Source organism: Rhea americana, unplaced genomic scaffold (genome assembly GCF_003343005.1).
Source record: "Rhea americana isolate MKP2758 unplaced genomic scaffold, rheAme1 scaffold_62, whole genome shotgun sequence".
NCBI classification, from domain to species: Eukaryota; Metazoa; Chordata; class Aves; order Rheiformes; family Rheidae; genus Rhea; species Rhea americana.
The window spans coordinates 1,487,608-1,509,762 of record NW_028186779.1 but is presented as its reverse complement, the minus strand read 5'-3'; positions in this window follow the sequence as shown (position 1 = coordinate 1,509,762).

Here is a 22,155-nt window from a genome sequence, read left to right as displayed (position 1 = left end):
TAACTTTTGCCATGAATCTTGACAGTGCTTTGCTCAATGGATTCTGATGTAGAGTTGCAAGATGCTTCTGTAACACAAATGATAAATAATTACTTCTACAAGTAAGAGAGACCTATTAAGAATCTCTATTTCAATGACATCTCAACTATCTTGCAACAAAATTTTTTGGGGACATTTACTCCATTATGCCATAGAGAAAGGGAAGGTTGTTGTGAATTTGGCATTTCTTGAAACAATCCTTAGGAGCATCAGAGCTGGGGACATGCAACCTGATCCCCCTACTTGCTAATATCCACTACAGAACATCTTAAAATGCTTTTAACTTATAACATGGTGCATTTAGATCACTCCTTTGCAGTATCTTCTACCTCTTAGTACTTCAGAAGTCTCCCCTGATATTTGGCCTAAGTCTTGCCCTTCCTTAACTTAATTTCTTTTATTTCTAAATTCTTGAGTCCCTCTGTATAACTTCTCTCAATAGCTGTCATTCTTCTCTAGATGAATTATTAGGTGGCACTGTTTTCATATTGAACCTCTCTGCATTATTTTTATTCTTATATCTCCAAGTATCTTTACTTTTCTATTCCTTTGTGATCACCTGGGTTGCTGCACCCTGAAAAAAACCAACAAAACAAAAAMCACATTTCCATGTTGTTTACCCTGTGAAGGACATAGGAAAGGCATGGAATATTTAATGAATATTATATGTGCTTTCTGTTTGTCCAATTGGTGTGATATGGCTTCCTGAAGGGAAATAAGGGGCTTTCTAGAAGGAAGTGACTTTTATAAATGCAGAGAAWCTGTTATTTAAATAAGGGTATTTGATGGCAACAATATTTAAATGGCAATGCAAGTAAGAGAAGGAGAATCTCAGGATTCCATTTTGGGACAGGCTAAAGAAGAAGCTACGTCCAAAGTGCTACACTCAAGTTGTCTACAGAGACATCAGATAAACAGGCAGACCTGAACACTGACACTCCTTCTTCTTAGCCAGTAGGAGAAAGAAGCCTCCAGCACCTAACACCAGTCCCATTCTATAGACATTTATCCCTTGCTTCATCTTCACCTTTAGTCTGCGATACTGCACAWGGTTTTAAGTTCCTGTTCAAATTTTAATATTTTTTAAAAATCAGTTAGTTGTAAATGTAACATTTCTGTGAAATTGTTACATGCAGAAAAAGCCCTGCATTGCATCTGTCATAGCTTTCTCATTTAGTAACTCTGTCAAAAAGTGACGGCAAGAGTTTCTCTTTTATAAGCCGTGCTTCTGCTTCTGCTATCTTCCAAATGGTTAGAAGCTGTTATTCATTCCAGTATTTTAAAAAGGATTGAAGCCAGACTTTCTTGACAGTAATTAGTATGATCTTTCTCTTTTTGAAGGTTGGCACCACATTTTTTGTTATCTACCAGTACTTCTAGTCCAGTTCCCCTTACAAAAGTGCAGTAGCAAGAACAAGAGAAATATAAAGGCTGAAACTTAAGAAGTGATGAATTCTTGCTGCTGGAGAACTGCCAGAGCTGGGCTGAGATAGGAAGGTAGGTTCATCTACCCTAACACGAAGGAGTATCTTGTATGCACATGACAGTATGAACTGATTTAAAAGAATGTACATGTATGTTGAGCCATTGCACCTGACACTCAATGACCACTTACCGTCAACTGCTTGTTGGCTTATTTATAGAACTCAGTTATCCCTACTCTAGGATGTAAAATAGAAGTAGCAATGATGCAGAGGAAGTATCAAAAGTCATTCCAAGTGCTATCTAGTTAGCCCAAGATGAAGGATAATCACAAGATTTCATCTCTTGTTCCTTTTCAGTGTCAGGTTCATGGATGATATCCTGCCTTGTTTTCTGGAGCTCTTCTGTTGGCAGAATATGCAGTTTAATTGAACTAACTCTCTGCTTTCTGTCTTTGCCATTATTCCTTCATTTCTGTCTGCTCTTCCTCTAGAGTGGAATATGCCTCTTCTGCCATTAGATATCTTGCCTATGCTTCTGGGGATCAACGAGTGGTCTATTCTTGAACTTCATGGTTCTGCAAATTTCTATACTTCTTGAATTGTCCGTACAGCCACATCACCACTCCTGTATTTTGTCTTCAAATCTCACTGCTCACCCTCGTCTCTAGCTCTAGCTCTAAAACCTGACTTCTGTGAATTCTTCTAAATGATGCTTTACAGATAAGTAGCTTCCACTACTTGATCACTGAAGGATAACCTTCATTCTGAGATGTCTGTATCCAATTCAGTATCTTTACTATCTAATTCCACTCTTTTGGTCAGCAACACTACTTTTTTAGTAACTATCTTTTTATTTTTCCACTTTTAAAGAAAATGGAGAAATCCTCACAAATCCTCCTCTTCAACTCCAGCTCTTGTATTTGCTAACTAGTTGGTTGGATTGTGAGTTCTTCACCTTGGTTAACCTTATTTCTTTAATTAGTTTCACTACTGAACTGTCTCTGAGTTATGATCAAGGGCTTGGAGTCTTCCTCAGATGTTCAGCTGGCAGACTTCTGCATTACTTACAACACACACACCTGTTTGACCAGCATATAGACAAAGAAATTAACATATCACTTCACAAGTCATTTCTGTCTAATGCTAACAATTGTATCTGTTCCCCTGTGCAGCAGAATTCATCCTTACCCCGCTTCTGTGGATACTGAGGGTCAGCCAATTTCTGGATTTGAGAAACACTACCAAGTGAATCCAAATGGTACAACTGATTTGCAAGTGCAGTCTGTTTCAGTACCTACTGAAATCAATGAGATTATTTCTCTGGCATTCAATGGGCATTAAATTAGACCATTACTGAATGGTGGAACATTTCTTACAATTCACAACAACTTAACTTAATGAGAGATATTGTTTTTCAAGTGTAAACTCAACAGTTTTCCCTGGAGGAAAATCTAGGACATATAAGGACATTTGTTTTTTTCTTTGTCAATGCTAATAAATTCAGGAAGAACTCCAGACTCCTCCAGGGGGAAAAGATTCAAATTAAAAATGAAAAGTTACACATACTTGTGCACATTCAAAACTTGTATTAATTTTAAATAGGTAATAGGTACTTTAAAAATTCAAAATAATACCTAGGAAAAAAGGAAGAACAAGTATGTATTTGAGAACAATTGATTAAAACTGTCTGCAATTATAGGGGTCCATCCACCCATGTAAAGGATGGAGGATACGGCAAGAAGCAGCCTTATATCATTGTCATTCTATCAACTACTTACAGCTTAATAGTATGGAAAAAAATAAATTAGATGATTGAGGAAAAAACGGAGACGAGAAGAGCAGAAGTGTGGGAGGAAAATGAAGGAGGACAAAGCATGGATTTTGCTTACTCTTTGTGCCAGAGGGGTAGTTTATGGTTCTAAATATCAGGTTCAAAACATCTAGGGACAAATTCATCTCTCCTCTTAGCTATCCAGAGAGAAATGGTGTTGAAGTAGGGATACATATGTCCTCTGGACTCCCAGGAATTAAAATTCAGATCCCAGCAGGAATGACAAAGGCTTTCATAATTTTGGAGAAGATAAACTAGGACATATAAGGACAATTGCAATTTACTGCTCTTGGGCCTTTCAAGTTCCTGGGCTAGATTCACTGTTGGGTCCTCCTTTCCACAGGCATTCAGACTCCAACAGAGGGACCACCTAATAGGAAGTCTGTGCAGAGGATGGAAACTATTGAATATAACTACAATGCCCCCCTTCTCAGACAAAACTGAACAGCACTGGTGAGATACTAGGGCTCGGTTACAGTAGCTGATGAGACAGACTTGTACTGATTAGTGTGCTTCCTCTTACGGAAACCTTGTTTAAATCTAAAGCTCAATCTCTAAGGACATTGAAGAAAAATGGTCTATTCTCCACCATGAATGAAAAATTTTGWTATTCTTTTGGGCATGTTATCTCCATCTGGAGCAAGAATGTAAATCTAAACTGAGAGTTTTAGAAACAAAGTCTTGCATTTTCTGACTGAATATTAATGTTCCTTTGGCATCTTTGATAGAAATTCACATCAGTGTCTGCTATCAATTCCTCTTTCCTCATTTCTAGTGCAAYGTTCTATGCATGCCTTATTGGTTATTCTCCTTCATTTTAGTCTGGCTGTTGGATCATTTTGGAATTCATTATAATAATGTATAAATATATAATCAGATATAAGTTTGGTCCCAGATTCCTAAGATTCTGGTATATCAGAATTTAGATTACATTCAGAATGATAGCTAATATAAAATAATCTAGATACTGAAAATGAAGGCGGCATATAAAAGTTAACTGGTATCTATCCTCCCAACAAAGATTTGGTCCTAAAATAGCTAGAAGTTATTTGGGGAGAAATAGAAAGCTTCAGTAGACTGTAGCCAATTTAGCACTGCTGCCAATACTAAAATACTRCTCATTCTGAATTAAGCTAGCAGTGATATATGGCACAGTAAATTTACTTGTTATGACTTTAGGACTGAGACAGTTTGGGGAAAATTGCATAATTCTCATTATGCAGCTTCTGCAAAAATCTCACTTCTAATTTAATTTCTTTTTTAAGATTGAAATTTACTTGGTGCGTGATTTTGACCAGAGGACAGAAAAGATAGGTGACCAGAAAATAAGCAGACTGGCMCCAAGTTCAGTAAGACACAACACTGCAAGAGAAGAGTAGTGAAGGAACCAAGYTTGTGTGTTCAGACTTCATTTGGGCTTGTTCTAAATGTCATTTAGCACACTGCAGTTAATCTTTAGGGYGGGGGAATTAACCTGGTGTTCAAAAGTAAAGGCCAGCCACACCATACTCTTGTGCACTACTGGCAAGGAAATCTCTTGCCCCTTAACTAATAAGCTAATAATATAGGTCAGAATTAGGCAGATAAGACTTAAAAGTTTGGTGAATGTTTAAGCATCTGTACTCTCAAATTTCATTAGATGATAATCCGAATATCAGGTRCTGAATTATATATAAAATGAGTAACTGTCCTTAGGGAATGCCAGACTCAATACAGCTAAGATTATGAAGCACTTTAGATGTAACCTGTTGCACTCAAGGCATTTCTTTCAGTTTGCACTTCAACACTGGGAATGTTAGAGATGAATACTACATTGATCTTTACAGGTCTTTCAGTCTAAGGAATGCTTAAGTATTCTTCCAGATGGACAACAGTAAGGGAGTGCAATCTTTAATGTAAATATTCAAGGCATACAGGAAACATCCGTACAGATAACTAGGGCTGCAAAAAGTTCAGCAATCCCTGCTTCGCACAGAACGTACTTCTTCCAGTAGGTACTTCTTTGGCTCAGGTTCTGATATGCTTGAACATCCAAGGTAAAACTAGTTTGCAAACTATTCAGGAATAAAATTCCTTTGGAAAGAATAGAGTATTGATTCTGAAACATTTCAACTGACAACTTCACTAGATCCCAATCCTACTAACTCTGGAAGCTCAGGGGGTCACTTGCAGAGCTGCAGACCCTGGGAATTCTTGGACTTGCTTAGTGAAGCTGATGTTCTCATCAAATGACAGCAAATGTCAACTTCACTGAACAGTCACAGAGCCTAGGAAGCTTCTGATGCAGAGCAGAGGTAAACATGCTTAGCTTCTGTTCAGTTTGGATTAAAATGATATAAAAATAAACAATGACATTTTCTACAACCTAGAAAGCCTAATTTTTAGCCAGCTATAACCTGAAGGTAAAATGTTATAGAAAATGGGATCCCAGGTGTAAAGAATACAGCCAGAGCTGGAAGCTTTGTCATATTAGATTTCTCAGTATAACCAGTCTGCTCTTCTCAAAGGCTCCAGAATATACTGTTGTGCTCAAAGTCATACATAAGCTGCCTCTCCACTATCTGCTCCTTGCCAAGTGAATATCAGATTGCATCTACTTAGGAAGTCAGCTCTCTGGGACCAAGCATCTACCAGTGCAATCTTCTAAACTGACTCTTGCAGTTTGGTGAAGGAAACACACTGCACCCCTTAAGTTTGCTGAAACTTATACAGGGACATTTGGAGAGTACGCTTAGATCAGTTACTTGCTGAGAAACACAAGTTATACAGATATCCTTAACAAACAAAATCGCATGTTAGCTGTTCCAGTCTTTCAGAGCAATTCAGCTTATCTCCCTCTAGGTTAGCCTGTCCCAGAAAGTTAGCTCAGGTTGCTCATCTTTTATGAATACAACATGCTTGAGTTTCTTCAGAATTGTCTCTCGAAGTTTTTTCCTCCTCCTCTGCTTCAACATGGACTATCCCTAATCTCTCCCACCTGTCTTTCCTTGAACTACACCTCTGTCTTTCCTTGAACTACACCTCTTGTTTCCTTTCTTCCTCCCTTGCAGTATAAATCACAGTTAAGGACTTATATCAAATACAACTGTGAAATCCCATGTTTTCTACCTGCTTTTTTTTTTTTTTTTTTTTTTTTTTTTTTTTTTTTTTTAGAACTAGACTTCTAGAAATGAAGATACATTTTCCTCCTTCACTTCTGGGATCAGATTCCCTTCTCCTTTCCAACATGCTTGGGGATCTTCCCTAAATGAACATTTGCATTGAATTTCTTAATTAGCACATACTCTCTGGCTTTTTGGCAAGTCACATTTTCAGGACTTCTACAAAATTTTTGTAGAATTTTGAAATTAAAAAATTAAATTAAAAAATTCTCAAATTAAAAAAAAATGATTTTTTTATTTCCTATTTTTCCTTGGTAATATGGTCATAGTTCCACTGCACCAGCAGGTAATGTGGCACCAGTGAGAGACACAGTAATTTATGCTAGGCATTGGCATAGGAATGACAACCGAAAACAAGGGAAGATAGGACTAGTTTGGCCACTAGAGAAATTATAACTTGCAAGTGTACCTCAGTAATGTAGAAAGGTTCTCTAGTGATTCTGCAAACCATAAAGGTGATACTAGAATTCCCTCACTCTATTCTGGGTTCCTGAAAGATGGTGAGAATTAACAGATAACCACTAGCAGAAAGAGATGTCCTTTTCCTACATTGCCACTCCTACATGTACTCTATGCTTCTAGCTTTGCTGGTGCTCATTTTACACTGTTTATCAGCCACTTTGATTCACTAATTCAGGAAAAAAAGCCAGACGGTTTCTCTCATGTGAATGAGAAAGTGGCTTACAGAAGACCTAGTGAGCACTACAGGTGGACAGGGGAAAGATGGAGTTGAGGAAATAGTGAAGGAGAGAGAGGGGAGTTGTGATAAGGAAAGGAGTGGGGTGAGGGCAGAAATGTTCATCATTTGGTGTCAGCAAATGATAAGATTGGCTCAGCTTTCTGTGGAAATACAATTCTAAATCAATGCCTAAATCAATGCTATCTATTTTTCTCTGTGGATTCTGAGACTACGTAGTATGACACATGATAGTAGAAATAAAAAAATAACAAAGTACTATAATTTTATCAAGCCTCTTRTGAAAAGCTTTCCTTAAATGAGCTCCACCAGAAAGACAAATTGCAGAACACATCCACAAAATCCAAATGGAAACAGCCACAAAGACCTAGGGTAGACTTTTTGTATTTATACAGAAAACACAATTGAAGAAGCCTCTGATGGATATTGTAATTCAAATTTTAAAGAACATGATCAGAGCACCTTAGAAGGAGGCAGGCAGCATAATTCAGAAGCCCTTACTCCCAGGCAGACTCAGGGCATGTGAGGTCCTGTCAGCAAGCTGATTGCTCCTCCTTCCCTCCCATTGCTCAGGCTTTTCTCCAGATGAAATTTCAAGTGAGCTTGGGGCCTTTACACATAGGAATGACTTGGTATATCAGAGCTGTGATGAGTTCAGTTCAACTCTCAGCCTATTACTACTTCATCTCCCTCTGCTAAGGCTACTGGGGGCAGCAGGTGCAGGGGTGAGACCGTAATCTTTGCTTGCATTCCACTAGTGGAGCTTCCCCGTGCAATGGGACTTGCCTTGTGAGGTACTTCATATCCCTGTTGTGTTGTTTACAAAAGCTCATTAAGAGAGTTAGTAGATGGAAGAAGCACCAGTTTAACTACACGTCAAGGCTCTATTTATTTTTTGTAAAAGTGATGTATCTTATTAGATAGATGATATGATCATGAATTAAACTTTCTCATCTGCACAGTTCATAAGCACAAACTCAAAGAAGGTAAAATAAAGATATAAAAATAATTGTTGGCCAAGTTTTGATGTAATTATTTTTTGCCATGGGAAATATAAATACAGTCAAACAATCTATGTTTTTTAATTAAAAAAGATTGATCAAACTTTCCTATTATATCCAAAAGGGAATTAAACTACACATTAGACTGTTGGATTAAAAGGTAAGGGCCATTTTACATACTTGCAAAGGAAGAAAACAGAAAAAATCCAAATGCAATTGCTTAGTGTATTAATTTCTTGATTATCTTAGAAAAAATTGCTATAAACCCCCAAAAGCTATTATTTAACACATGGGAAACACTGCTTCTCATTGCAGATTATTTTGTGAAGCTACTCAAATTATTAAAACAGCCACATGTTCTAAAAATTGCTTTATTTAATCAAGGTTCCCAGTTTGAAACCACTTGATTCTAAGGGTCAGCTTATTTAATATCTGACCATGTTTTTGCCGATCTGAGAAGTTATATTAACTTTAGCCTGAGTGATTATTCCTTTGAAAATTCAGTCCTGCATTGTTGATTATTTTCCATTCGTATATGTCCTTTCACCATCGTTCTACCAGAGCAGCAACACTACTGTGACAACCATAATCAGCATGACCCTGCTGGAGATTTTGACACCCCCTTTCCCCAAGATGCTTCCAATATGTCAGTCATCTTTTTCTGGCAGAGAAAAGTTAAATAGCCTTTGTCTTCCAACAGTACATTTGAAGCAGTCAGGTGAAGTTGTAGAAAGTGATTTTTTACGTATATAAGACATTCTTTCTGTTTGGAAACCTCTTTGGTATCAATAGCAATTTGGCTGTAGTATTTCCATATTTGCTAGTGTTACACCAGTCGAAAGCACTTGTGTTTCCCCTAGATCCCTTACATTCTTTGCATCAAAGGATAGATTGCTGAGTTCAGTGAGGCAGTAGGAAAGGGAAGTCAGATAAGAGTTTGTCATAATTTTTACACATACTTTTGAAGGCAGTTTTTAAATTGTTGCCCATGGATACTGTTACAGAGGTCCTGACTTTGTTCTTACACTAGTATAAATAATTCCTCAGAAACCTGTACAGTAGTGGCGCAAACAAGAGAAGAATTTAGTCAGTATGACTTGGCGTTCATATTTCTGAAGCCTTCTTTCCCACCTCACTTTGTGAAAACCTAACATGACATGAAAGATATAGATGAAATTTGTTTTTACTCTTTGACCCAATCACCATTTTCCCACAAGGCTATGCTGTATATCATCATCACTAACTAATCTAGTTCTAAACCAAAGGACTTTTCCTCTCCCTGGCTTCAGAACAAAAATTGTCCTTAGCCACTATTAACTTGGTCTCTGTGTTACTGTTTTGCTGAAATATGGGTAGGTATATTTGCATAACAGAAGCTTTTCTAAGCTGAATGACCTTGTTAAAACCTCAGAAGAGCCAGAAAGACTAAAAGCTGGGATATTTCTACAAGAAACATTTTGCTTCAACATAAAATATGAATCARACTCCAACTTCGATATCTGTTCTCACTGCTGTTTACACTCACTTGATGTTTAACATCTAGATTTAATGAATGTCTCTGGCAATGTGGACTACAAGTCAGGAAATTTATAGCTGTTTTGAAGCAAGAGACTGGAGGTTATTATATTTCTAAGATGAGAAGGAAGGATCATAATGAAACACTAAACTTTTTGTCATGAGATGAGGGAGCAGGTGTAACTAGCAATAGACAAATCTTTAGTTCATAAGCATTACGTTCCAATCAGAGCAAATTTTATAAGTCTAAATGTGGAACAGGGAAACAATGCATCCTTCACATTAGCTATTCTGCTCCAATAAAGTAGGTTGGATGTCTGTATTTTCAGAGGCTAGCACAGTGCGATGCTGCAAATTTGTGGTTAGTTAAAATATTTGGAGTGATCGGTGGTGTTGGGAATTTGAGGAAGAATGTACCTTCAGTTCAAACCCATGTATGTTGTGAGCTTCTAAGGACCAAATCTAATCCAGATACTCTATTTTAACAATATTTTGGGGGATGGAAAGTTTCTCCCAAGAGAACCTCTTAGGAGTTCAGATCATTCACAAAGACACTTRTGAAAGTAAAAATCAGGAAGCCAAAAAACTATGCAATTTAAAATACAGAAAGCATTTCTTTTCATGCTTTTCCTGCAGGAAACTGGGCACATTTTTAGGATTGATTGATAACAAATAAGCTGCAYAGTTAAATCTTGAAAGCTTTAAGTATTTCTGCTTTATTTTAGTTGGGTGTCATGACTGCCCTAAGAGTATCCTCAAGTCTGTAAAATTCTGGAAGGAGATACTTGTCTATCTCACGTTTATCAGGCCTMGCTATAGGATGATAGTCCAACAGATAGTCAAGTTAAGTTAGGGAGAAACACATCACTATTCTCTATGTTGAAAAAGGGTGATCCACTGTCTTACTGTAGMTAGTGTAAGTTGTACTCCTCTACAGCTTTCCATTTCACCTTGGCTAGTTTGCTCTGGGATTTCTTATTGCACTTTAAGTGTTGCAGATATTGTCAAATTTGCCCCCCTCCAAAACTACAAACTTCAATTCTCTGAAGTGTAATAACAGGTAAAGGGATGTTTTTTTCATATGTTCTCATGCCAGTATCATAGAAACAGTTTGTCTTTCAAGTGTGCCAGCAATCCAGTCAAATCAGAATCCTTCAAATTAGATTCGATAAAAAGGTATGAATAACACTACCTATTAATGAACTTCACCTGAAGAGTTTAATCAAGAAGACTTAATATAACCGATTTAGAGATTCATCCAGTATTCACTGACCATACAAAATCATCTGACCATATCAAGTATTTCTGTAGTGAAATGTCCAGAAAAATGTATGTTTTGCGAAAACAGCATTAAAACTAATGCTAATAAAAAACTCGTTCAAAAACAAAGAAAAAAGCTTCTTGAAAAGTGAAGTTATGGGGCTTTAATTATCATACTAAAACTATTTAGGAAGCATCATTTGCTTTTGCAACATTCATTATTCTGATGCAGGTAAACCAGAATGTAGTAAGAAGAGGATACTTAAATCTTGACCCCTACACTTCCGAGTATTATTGACTCTAGAGTGGATTTCTTAGYTCCCTTATAGCAGTTTATATAGACTGGCACGTCACATCCATTATTTTAACACAGTTTTTGTGTGTGTGAATTATAACTACTCTGACTGACTGGCTGCTCTACAGTATAATGGATGTAGACAAAGGCCGCCTAAGGTAGAATATTTTATTAGGTCAATTAATACACTAGCAGCATCTTGTTCCTGGGTTAATCATTGGACTGAACCTTCAGTTTGCATTTAAATGTGGGCATGGCCATAAAAGTGACTCAGGAAAATGACATTTCAGTCATCTGCATTTATTATCTTCCCATGACTTACACATCAAATTAACTCTGTAAGTCACAACTTGATTTCCCAGCTGTCAAAACATTAAGYTCAACCTGACATCGAAAAACAATCTGGCTGTGGTCTCTCTCTCTTCATCTACACATCAGTARCACCAGTCATAATTCTGAAAATGCAGTTAAGTTCATGGTATGATTTTTTTTGGGGGGGGGCTGGGGAAGGGGATGAGGGGGAGGTGATGAAGCCAGAACATGCATTTTGCTCTCCCACAGATACTTCAACACTACTAGGACCTACTAACTGCATTAATTTGCATTGTCTGTAACTATCACATAATTCATATGACAAATACTTTCGTGGGGGGTCTTGAACCATAATTTCATGGCTTTCATTTATGAAAGGGTATAGAAGAACAGTCAGACAGAAGGGAGGCAAAATTGCTATATAATAATTGCTAAAGGATAATGTCTGTGTAAGAGCAAATGTAAACAATATGGCAATGAATAAATTTAGACTAGAAATTTTCCCATAGGATTACATAGGAATAGGGGCCAATGCTGGAGGGGAAACCTTTTAAATGGTGCTCTGTGCATTTATCCAAGCCATTCTGTGATCTGTGCCTTTGATATTACAGGCTAAACCACAGGAGATAAATTTTATGTTCCTGCAAAAGGTGCTGTAAGAAGCAGGTTGATCCAGGYAGGTTCTTGGTAAGAGTCTGATCTCTCTCCGCTGTAAGTTGGGTGCAATTATGCTGAAGCAGTGRCACTATACTCTTCCATGGCATACAGTCAAGAACACTGGAATTTGCCTGAGTAAACAGGAAGTAGAGACTAACAGCCTTAGAAATTTGCTTGTATTTTTAAAAAGTGAACTAGTGGAAAGAACAAACATTTTAAGCGTGCAACATATTACATTTAAAAAAGCAAAATTCATCAATAATTACTGTCTATCAGTATCTGAACTTCTGCAGTAACTGTATGATCAAAGCATTATGGAAAGCACTGAAACTGCCTCTGGGTTTTATATGTACTGGCAAATGATGACTTTTGATGACCAAAATTATATATATTGGCCCAGAGTACTGCTTATCTGAATGAAATGAACAGATTTTGGCAAACATCTCTGACTAATGAACTCAATGTTAGTTTTCACAATTTCATTCTAGAGAGCAAAATGAGCCACAATATATTTAAGAATAAAACAAATATTTTGAAAATATGTCCTTAAATATGTAAAGATTAATCTACCACACTAGCATTTCTTAACAGAAGGCATGTGTTATTATCTGGAAGCTTCAATATTTATCTCTCTATTCAAATATTATACAAGATTTATAGTCTGTGTTTTATATTAGGCTGCTAATCAGAAAGCTTAAATCAATACTTCAGAGTGTTAAATACATTCAGAGAACAGCTTTATAGTGATAAGAATGGCACAGCAGAACAGCCTAATTCTGCAGTTTCACCTGACCACCAGCCAAAGCTTAGGAACTGCTACATCAGAATGGCAAACTAGGTGTTGYAGCCTTCATCAGTGGGTTCAGTGCAGAACACTTTATAGCAGAATGAATAAATGACAGTTTGTGGACTTTAAACAGTGGTAACATTATATCATGTAAATTACAAACCTGTCATTTTTTCCTTCTGCATTATTGTTAGGTAATGCCRAGATATGCATTAATGCAAGATCCACCAGAAAGCTCTGTAAAGTTTATTTTCCAGGACAAGAGAAAAGTTCTCAGATCTCTATCACAGAAAGATGTAAGGCATTTTAAATAACACCCAAAAATACTAGAAAAGGCTTTTGCTGGTCTGCAGCAGAAAAGAAGGTGCAAAAGAAGTTATACATATATATATTTATAAAATATATCTTTTCTATAGTTTAGTTACATTTCCAAAAGTACACTCATATCTATTTTGAAATTTTCTGACTTCACTTCCAGAGGAGTTACCCATTTTGAATCAGWTCATTGATCTATCCCGCCTAAAATCCTGTCTTGGAGAGTGATATGTTTTAGAAGGGGAAAGATCTTATCAAGCATTTGTCATTTATGAAATTTCACCTCCAATAGGAAAGAAAAAGTTTTTATGTCCCATTTGGGCCACAACTTTGGTCACCCATCCTACGCATTCTGAAGTAAAAAGTCCTGTTGCTCATTTCAATATGATCCAAACTGGRTAATCATAAAGTGAGATTATACCAATTCTCCATTATAAATATGTACATCCCAATTATCCTCTGCTCTTGCTTTGAACAAAATGGGCAGGCAGGGCAGTATTATTTCTGTAGTTCAGCAATAATTCCTAGCATCTTTTCCCTGAAAGAGCATTTTGCAAAAAGTATATGCTCAGCTCAGATGGCCTCWAAGAGGACAGGAAAATTCAAAAAACACCTCAGACCAGCATGGATTTTCTGCACCGGGGAGAATTCAATCCTGGAAGAGGGAAGGAGATTTTTACTTTCATTTGTTATGGTGTTTTCCAAAAGGAAGGAAAAAAAACAGCTTAAAATAACAGTCAGTACAGAACTCTGCTGTGTCCTCTTTGGCAAAATCTGTGGAAAGGACTTAGTCTTCCACTTTCAGTACTGAGATGACTCCAGGCCAAACGCTGAGGCCAGCTCCACCACCTAGAACATATAGTCCAAGTCTTCCAAATGGAAACGCAATGATTCCCTCAATTTTATTTACAGACAAAGAAACTAGGAGAGAAATAACAGGGAAATGAATGTCAAAGCCAGGAACAAAGCTCAAGGAAATTACTCTTAAAATTAAACGTGACTTTTAAGCCATCACAAAGTCACTTCCTTTTAAGGCATTCTTGAGCTTGTCAATATGTACTATAGCAGCATCCAGAGACTCCCTCCAAGATAAGTGCTGTTACTATTGGTATAATAAACACACATAAATTCTAGCCCCAAAGAAGTGGCAGTCTAAATAGAAAACATAAGGTAAGGAGATATTATCCCCATCAGACAGCCGAGATTTGAGGCACACAGAAATTCAAGACTGACTTCAGTCCAACAACTTGTGGCCCTACTTTCCATTTAGATTCAGCAAAGATAGAAAGGCACCTCTAAAGGACAACTCCCCACACCTCAACTTGAACTGCTCTCTGGTGGTGCCTTTCTTGTTCTCCATTTACTGCACACGTACCCTAGTATACCTGCTCTTCTGAATTAGGCACCTCGGGCCAATACCAAGTGCTAGGTGTGATGAATTCAGACCTAAATGACACGGCTAAGGCCACCAGGCCTTGTTTGCAGGACAGTGCAGGTATCAGCTCAGCCCCTCCACCACAAAGAAAACACAAAAGCCTTTAGATGCTCTTTTCCCTGTGAAGAAGTTTCCAGGCTGATGTAATGTTTCTTGTTTATATTTTAAATACATTTTAATGTATCAAATTTAAACTCGTTAAAACAAATCACTTAGGGATGGTAACTGTTTTTTAGTATTAATAGATTTATAACAATCTGAAAAATACTATTACTCAGAGACCTTAGAAATGACTGGCAACTTAATCTCATACAAAATGTTGAGATAAATTGTTTTCTGAAAAGCAGAATTTGCTGAAGAACTGACATTAAACATTCTGCAAAACAAAATCACTGTGTAATTAGTGACTAAAAGCTTTCAGAAATGACATCTACCTCCAAGTAAAACATTTTTCATCTGTATTATTATGAGTGTGGGAGAATGTAAGATGGATGAAAAGGTAGCTTTGTACTTTTCTGTTTTTCAAAATGTAATTGTTGTCATATGGCAACAAGACAGTTATTGGACAGTGATMCTCAACTGTTCTTCTAAAAAAGACTAAGAAAGATTAAGAATTAAAAAGAATATTTCAATGCTGACACAGCAAGATTTCTACCGTTTCCACAAAGTGATTATTACTGGTTAATACTGCAGTGCCCAGTCAAGGATCCAAGTGGTGAATGGCATCAGAGCAAAAAATTCTTCTGCTCCCAAACGGTAGCAGTTTAAGGAAAGCAAGAAATACAAAGAGGTGATTACAAGGAAACAATTAGCAAAAATGGTCAGAATAATAGTTTATGATTTCCATATATTGACAGGATAGGATTTTGGCACAAAAGGCAAGTTTGGGATGGGGTTTGAGGGGGGACAACGAATTTACTTTTGGGATCTTATGAAGCTCTGCTCTGCTGGAGAAAGCAGGAATTCACCCATCTGAAAATGTAACAGGTGTATGCGGCTGGCCAGGGAGCTGACTGTGTCAATATTGGGGGATTTACTTCAAAATAAATGGGGTTTAAAAGAGCAATGAGAGCAGGCCTGGACTGTCTTTACAAATGAGGAGAAATAGCGAACATTTATTACAGCAAAGAAGTGAGAGCCAGGTGTCTGTCACAGCATAAGGAAATAATGTCTGCAGCTGCATTTGGCATGTGGGACCTTAGGACAAACATGCATTTGTCAAAGCTAGAGAAAACTAAATGCCCCAAACAATGGATGCTGGGAAGAGAAATCTGAGCTGAATACGAGTATGACATGACCAGGAAAAGCTATATCTTAACAAGAAGATTCTGCAGGACTTGGATGTTGCCTAAAAGTGAGGACCCAAGGAGTGAGTCTGTGATGCARGTCTGTTACTGGCTTGAATGATGGGCTACATGGTGGTGTTGGTGACACTAACAAAGATCTCAGGGAAAAAAATTAAAAATGAGGAATATTTGAATGTGGAGAGGAAGACACTTGAAATAAACTGACTGAGTGCCTGGAGAGTGGAAACTGAGGCACACTCAAAATATGTAACTTGTCAACAAACAAAATCAGGAGCATGAGCCTGAACGTGCGTCTGGCAAGTCCTGGGCTGGCAGGGATCTAATCACTGGAACATCCTTTCACCTGCACRAGTTTTAACCTCAGATTAATACTCTCTCAGAATATATTAGTGGCTGGTGCCTGTGGAGTACAGGTGTGAAAAACGAAGCTTATTTCTTCTCTTTGATCCAGTGTTTTGATTGTCCTGAAATCAATCAAGGGGAAGTACCAATAGGGACATTTTATTACATTTATAATAGTCACTATGCCTAAAAATCATGATTATAGTACATTATGGAAATTTTGGTCCCTCTAGGAAAGCTATCAGGTGCTGATTTTCACASCACACTTAACACCAAGGATAATTTGCTTGTGTCATTAATCAAGAATAGTTCCTCAAAGTCAGTGGTAATGTGCCGCTATAAGGTTGTTAGAAATAAAATCAGAATTTTAACTTCTTTTGTATAATTTGTTAACTTGAGATCTATTTTTTTCCATTGAAGACACTACTGAAGCTTCATCAGCCCTCATCAGAAGATAACCAGACTCTTTTTCTTAAAACGTGTGCTTCAGTGTAGTGAGTGCCATCATACGCCAGTACTATGGTGCCCGAAGAAATYATTGTAGAGGGTGCGTTAAGGTATGTGTGTATGAAGTGACTGTCACAGCCATTGCCCTGTAGTCTCAGGCCATGTAGTGCCTATCAATCAACATCCCAAAGACAATTCCACTCTGTGCCTCCCACACTTGCTGCCTCGTATCAATTTTGTGGGAGTATAATTTCAATGAGACATTCTGTCATTCCTCTATTTTCTAAATTCTCTTTGTGACTGCTTCTCATAAACAGGCAGCAAGTTCAGAGTACTGGTGACTGTGGCAGAAATTCAGTTCTTAAAAAAGGCAGAAATAAGGCAAGGCCATTTAGTCAATATAGATGGCTGAAAGAGAAAAGAGTTCTCATGACACATTCTAAAATACTGATGCARTTTGCATTTGAGACTATCTATAAAAGTTCGATATTTTTGGTTTGGCAGATTAGTGTGCGGAATATAAGCTTCTACATTTTTTTTTCAAATACTGTATCAGAAATATCCCTGTGGCTATCCATACATTTTTTTTTCCCCCTGAAAATAGGTCAGCAAAAAAAAAAAAAAAAAAAAAAAACATTTTTATAATGCTTTAAATAAATCATAGAATCAAACCCTCTGAACATAAACTTAAAAAAAACAGAAACAATGCCATGTTTTTTAAAATCCTTTTTTTTTTTTTTCTGTAAAGCACTTTTTTGGAGCAAGAATCATTATTGTAAAATTTCAAGTAGCTCCAATACTCAGATTTATTTTGAGATATGATATTAATCTTTCAAGAAATAGAAGACAGAGGTTTGGATCCAATTTGCATGTGCTGTTAATCAAGAATAGTTCCACAGAACTCAATAGGAACGTGCTAGTATAAAAAGGTTTTGAATAAAATCATAATTTTAATTCCCTTCTGTGCTTTTAACTATGGATCTATTTTATTTTATATTGAAGCCACTTTCATCATCACCCAGGGGAAGATAATCAAACTCTTTTCCACAAAAGAAGTCTTTCAGAGTATGGAGCATMTTTATGAACTTCACATCTTGGCTTGCTTACAATCTGCCTACAGTATATTGCCTGGAGAGTTTATATCTGATAGTATTATTCTTTATGGAATGATATTTCTCTAACTTTTACTTGAATCGACAAAGAGAGGAAGAGCTTTTGTGTATGCATGCACAAGTGCAGCTGAGTATCTTTCTTGGCACAGGACTGCACAGAGAAAGCAGGGATGAGTAGCTTGGTGATTGTACATCGTGACAGCTGTAACACATTCAAAGTGTTCTTGCACAGGACTGAAGCCTCTAAATCTCTCCTTTTTGCTCTCTGAAAGAGAGAATATTGCCAGAGACCTTATCCCCGATTCTTTTTAAGCACCATCACTAGATGCTGAAACCTGACACAGTCTCTGCGATGGCGAGATGGAAGCTGGTGAGCAAAGTTCACCAGCACGCTTCCSCAGAGCATGTGCAGCTAGCTGGGTCCTGACCTCAGGTAGGCCCCTGGGCTGGCTCGGGACCGCACTCTGTACACCTTGCCCCACTTCCCAGCACCACCAAGCACCTTTTCAGACTTTCAGTCACACAAGTCAGACATGCAAAAGCTCTAGCAATTCATCTCCTCACTAATGCAGCATTTTTCTGTGCAGTTTGTTCCTGAGTTTTTCCCAGTCTAGTTTTCAAGTATTCAAAGTGGAAGCATGCACACCCCCGGGGGCTAATTCTGCAGTGTAAATGACCCTCACTGTTAGGGAAATTTCCCCCATATTCTTTTCTGTTCTTAGAGTTACTCTTTATGTATTTGTTCATTCTGCTCAGTCCTTTTCAGCATAAACAGTCTGCTTGTTATATTAATGTTACAAATAGCATGAAGTAATAGAGGAGCTTAAATTATAAGAAATGCATTTGGATTATCCATTTGTTCCTTAGATTGCCCAAAGGGCTCTTATTTTWTCCCTAAAGTCCCTTGATCTTAACGTTTCTTTCACTTTAACATCTTGATATTATATATATTTTTCATTTGCTTCAGAATTAGACAGACCAGAAGTGATACCTTTGCCAATTCATCTTTGCTTATACTTTCTTCATTCTGCCTGTCAGACGCTACTGCAGAAGGGAGACAAAGCTGGAACATGATAAATAGGCCCTGTGATTGTTTTCAACATGCCACAAAAAAGTAGGACAGAATATCTTAATGTTTTCCTCTTTCCCTTCATCCTTCATTCAGCAGAGATTTGCTGTCATTTATAAAGGTCACTGGCCTATGAAGCATCGGAGAAGGTGAAAACTTTTTCCTCCTCTCCAAGTACGCATTCAAGCTGCAGCAATGCATAAAGCCTTTATTATACAATGGGTGGCTGCAGCCACAGCTAGTCGCAGCCAGGTAAAGAAGGGATTTTAAACTGCTACAGTTTAATCCTGCCTGCCCAAACACAACCGTCCTGCAAGCCAGAAAAAATAGTGCTTTAATGTAAGCATTTTGAAGCTGATGACAGCTCTGACAGTTTTCAATCCAAAGATCATGGCAAATTTTTAAAGAAGGTATTCAACTCTGTGCAAAAGGCCAGGATAGAAATCAGCAGATTACTAAGTCTCATGTTGTACATGTCCTGTATATGCACTTTGTAAATACGGCTAGTCAGCACACTCCTCCTTCCCCCAAAATCAAAACTGTTTCTTCACGAAGCTCTTTGGACCTCATGACGGTATGGCCGAAAGGTAGAACAGTTGCACTGGAAAAGGCTGCCACGAGAGCTTACAGCCCATGGTGTTTACRTAACTTTCCCCTCTTTTGTCCTCCATAGGCCATGCATCCTAAGCAGGACCCTCTCTAACCATGCGTTGTTCTTCCTCTCCATCAGAATTCCCAACGGAGAAATAATCTAAGTGGCACATAAGACAGGAAGGAACCAAAACACAGTTACCATGAAGTAGTATGAAAGCTTTTTCCCATTAAATTATTTCAACTCCTAATCAAAATATTGTAGTTTTGAAATTTCTAACATTTTCCTTCCTCAYGAAGAATTGCAAAGAAAGAAAGAAAGAAGAAAGTAAAGAATTTTGATGTGTTTTGCTTGCAAGTGACTGAGAGTCCTGTCTCTGCGCTGGCACTGTACTGACAAAGTATTCGTTTAAATTTAACTGCTTAACTTCAAGCGGCTGAGTAGCCCCAGTYAAATCACTAAGACTATCCAAGTGCTTAAAGCTAAGCATCCATTTAAACAGAACAGAGTATTCAGTACCTTCTATCCACTTGAGGGAATGAACAGAAAGATTATTCAGAGATGATAATAAGTAGAAAAACACATTTTGAAAAAAATCTCTATATACTACACAGATTTAACTGAACTATTTGAGTTGATCCTGTCGATATGCTTTTGGGGAAAAATAAAAGCTTTTTTAGGTTACAAGGCAATGATACATTTCATAGACTTCACCTTTGGAGGCAGTGATTCAAGATAATATCCTTAAGAAGGAAGGATCCAAGAGTAATGGCAAGTAAATCCCCAGAAAATGGGAAGTCCCAAAGATGATGCTCCTCAGGAATAATCACCACGGAATAGGGGAACTGCTTTGCAGGACAGGTGCTTTTCCTGGATCAGCATGCACAGAAAGCAAGTGCCATACCTACTTTATATTCCTTTAGGGGAGTGTAGAAAAGCCAGGCTGTTTAACCATGGATTCATAAAGTGTGAGTGCAAGATGTTTGTCTTACTAGTTGCTCATACAAACTGACAATACAAAGTCCCCACTAGATTTAGGGTGCTGTTAAAAATTTGAGCTCTGATTCCGTTTTAAGGAGAGCTTGCAAACCTAGAGCTCAAGTTCTAATTCCCTGTTGGCGATAACGCAGGGCTTTGATAAACAACAGCAAAGCCACCAGTCTAGGATTTCTTACTAAAATCTTTAAATGATTTTCCTTCAGGAACTCTGCTGCCTTCACTACTTTTTTGCCATAGAGGCATTTCAACTATCCCTTTTTGTTCATGTCAGAGCTAAATGGTTCAWACTCACAGGACGACACAGCAGTAGTTCATTACCCTGAAGGTGAAGACACGATGTTGGTGCAAGATCCTCATGTGTGCCAAGAGGAGAGCCCTGCATATCAATAAGAGAGACAAAGTCTGTCTCCATACTATAGGCACTATGGGAACTGTGCAAAAGGCCTCACCTGCAGGGAGGAAAGCTGAGCCTCAGTTTATCTTAACGTCCAACTCCATCATCTATAACCAAATATGCAGAGACAACTGTCCTCAACCCTATGAGGATTATACACATTTAAATTTAAGTCTGCTCACATACACAACTGTTTGCAGGAGCAGGTACTTTATGGGGGATTTTTTATAACTCTAATACAAAGCAGGTATAGTATTTGTTATTGAAATGGATTCCCTTCACCTCATTTTTTGTTGTGGTAAATTCTGACCGTCTTGCAGACATCAAGGTCGGCTCTAACTCAGCCTGTCTTTGATGATTCCAGAAATTCTAGCGTTTTAGAACTTGGCATTACGAAGATAAACTGACATCATTTCAACAAAGACATTTTAGTTTCAAATTTTAACAAGAGGCAATTTTCTGAACAGTAAAATAGCTTGGTGAAGTTTAAAACAACAACAACACAGGCAGAGCACGCTATTCAAACTGCATTTGACATCCTAACACCTCACCTGAATTTATCTAGAGGAGACTGGCAAAAAACTAAGAGTCTGAATGCACTTGACACACATCATCATTCATGGTAATGTAGGAAAAGATAAAGCCGAGGATAATTTAAGGCAATTTAAACCACTGATGCTTGAGATTATCTGAGGCTCTTCTTAACCTACCCAGCAGCTCTTTGGATGAGATACAGCAAGTGAGATATAAAATTCTAACTTTAAGCAGAAGGGCCTTATTTTCTCCGGCCTCTTTCTTTACGTAGAAAGAGAATGGAGGACGCACTATCAGCAACAGGTATAAAGTCAGTCTAGGATGGCTGCTGAAATTTTCACCATTGAATGGACAAGACATGATTGACATTAAAATATCATCCCAGAAACCAATTCATTTTAGTGTTCTCACAATTATTAACAGTAGCTGTAGCGTAACAGGCAGTGACAAGAAATCTCTGAATAAGCACTGGTCCTTGACTTTCGCATTTCAGTTCAGAATACAGGGAGTCAGCACCATTGGGAAAGTATTGCTGAAAATACATTTGTTCAAAAATTCACACCATTTTAGGGAAAAATAGAATTTGGGGTTTTTTTGTTTGTTTGTTTGTTTTAAACACTTTGTCTCCCA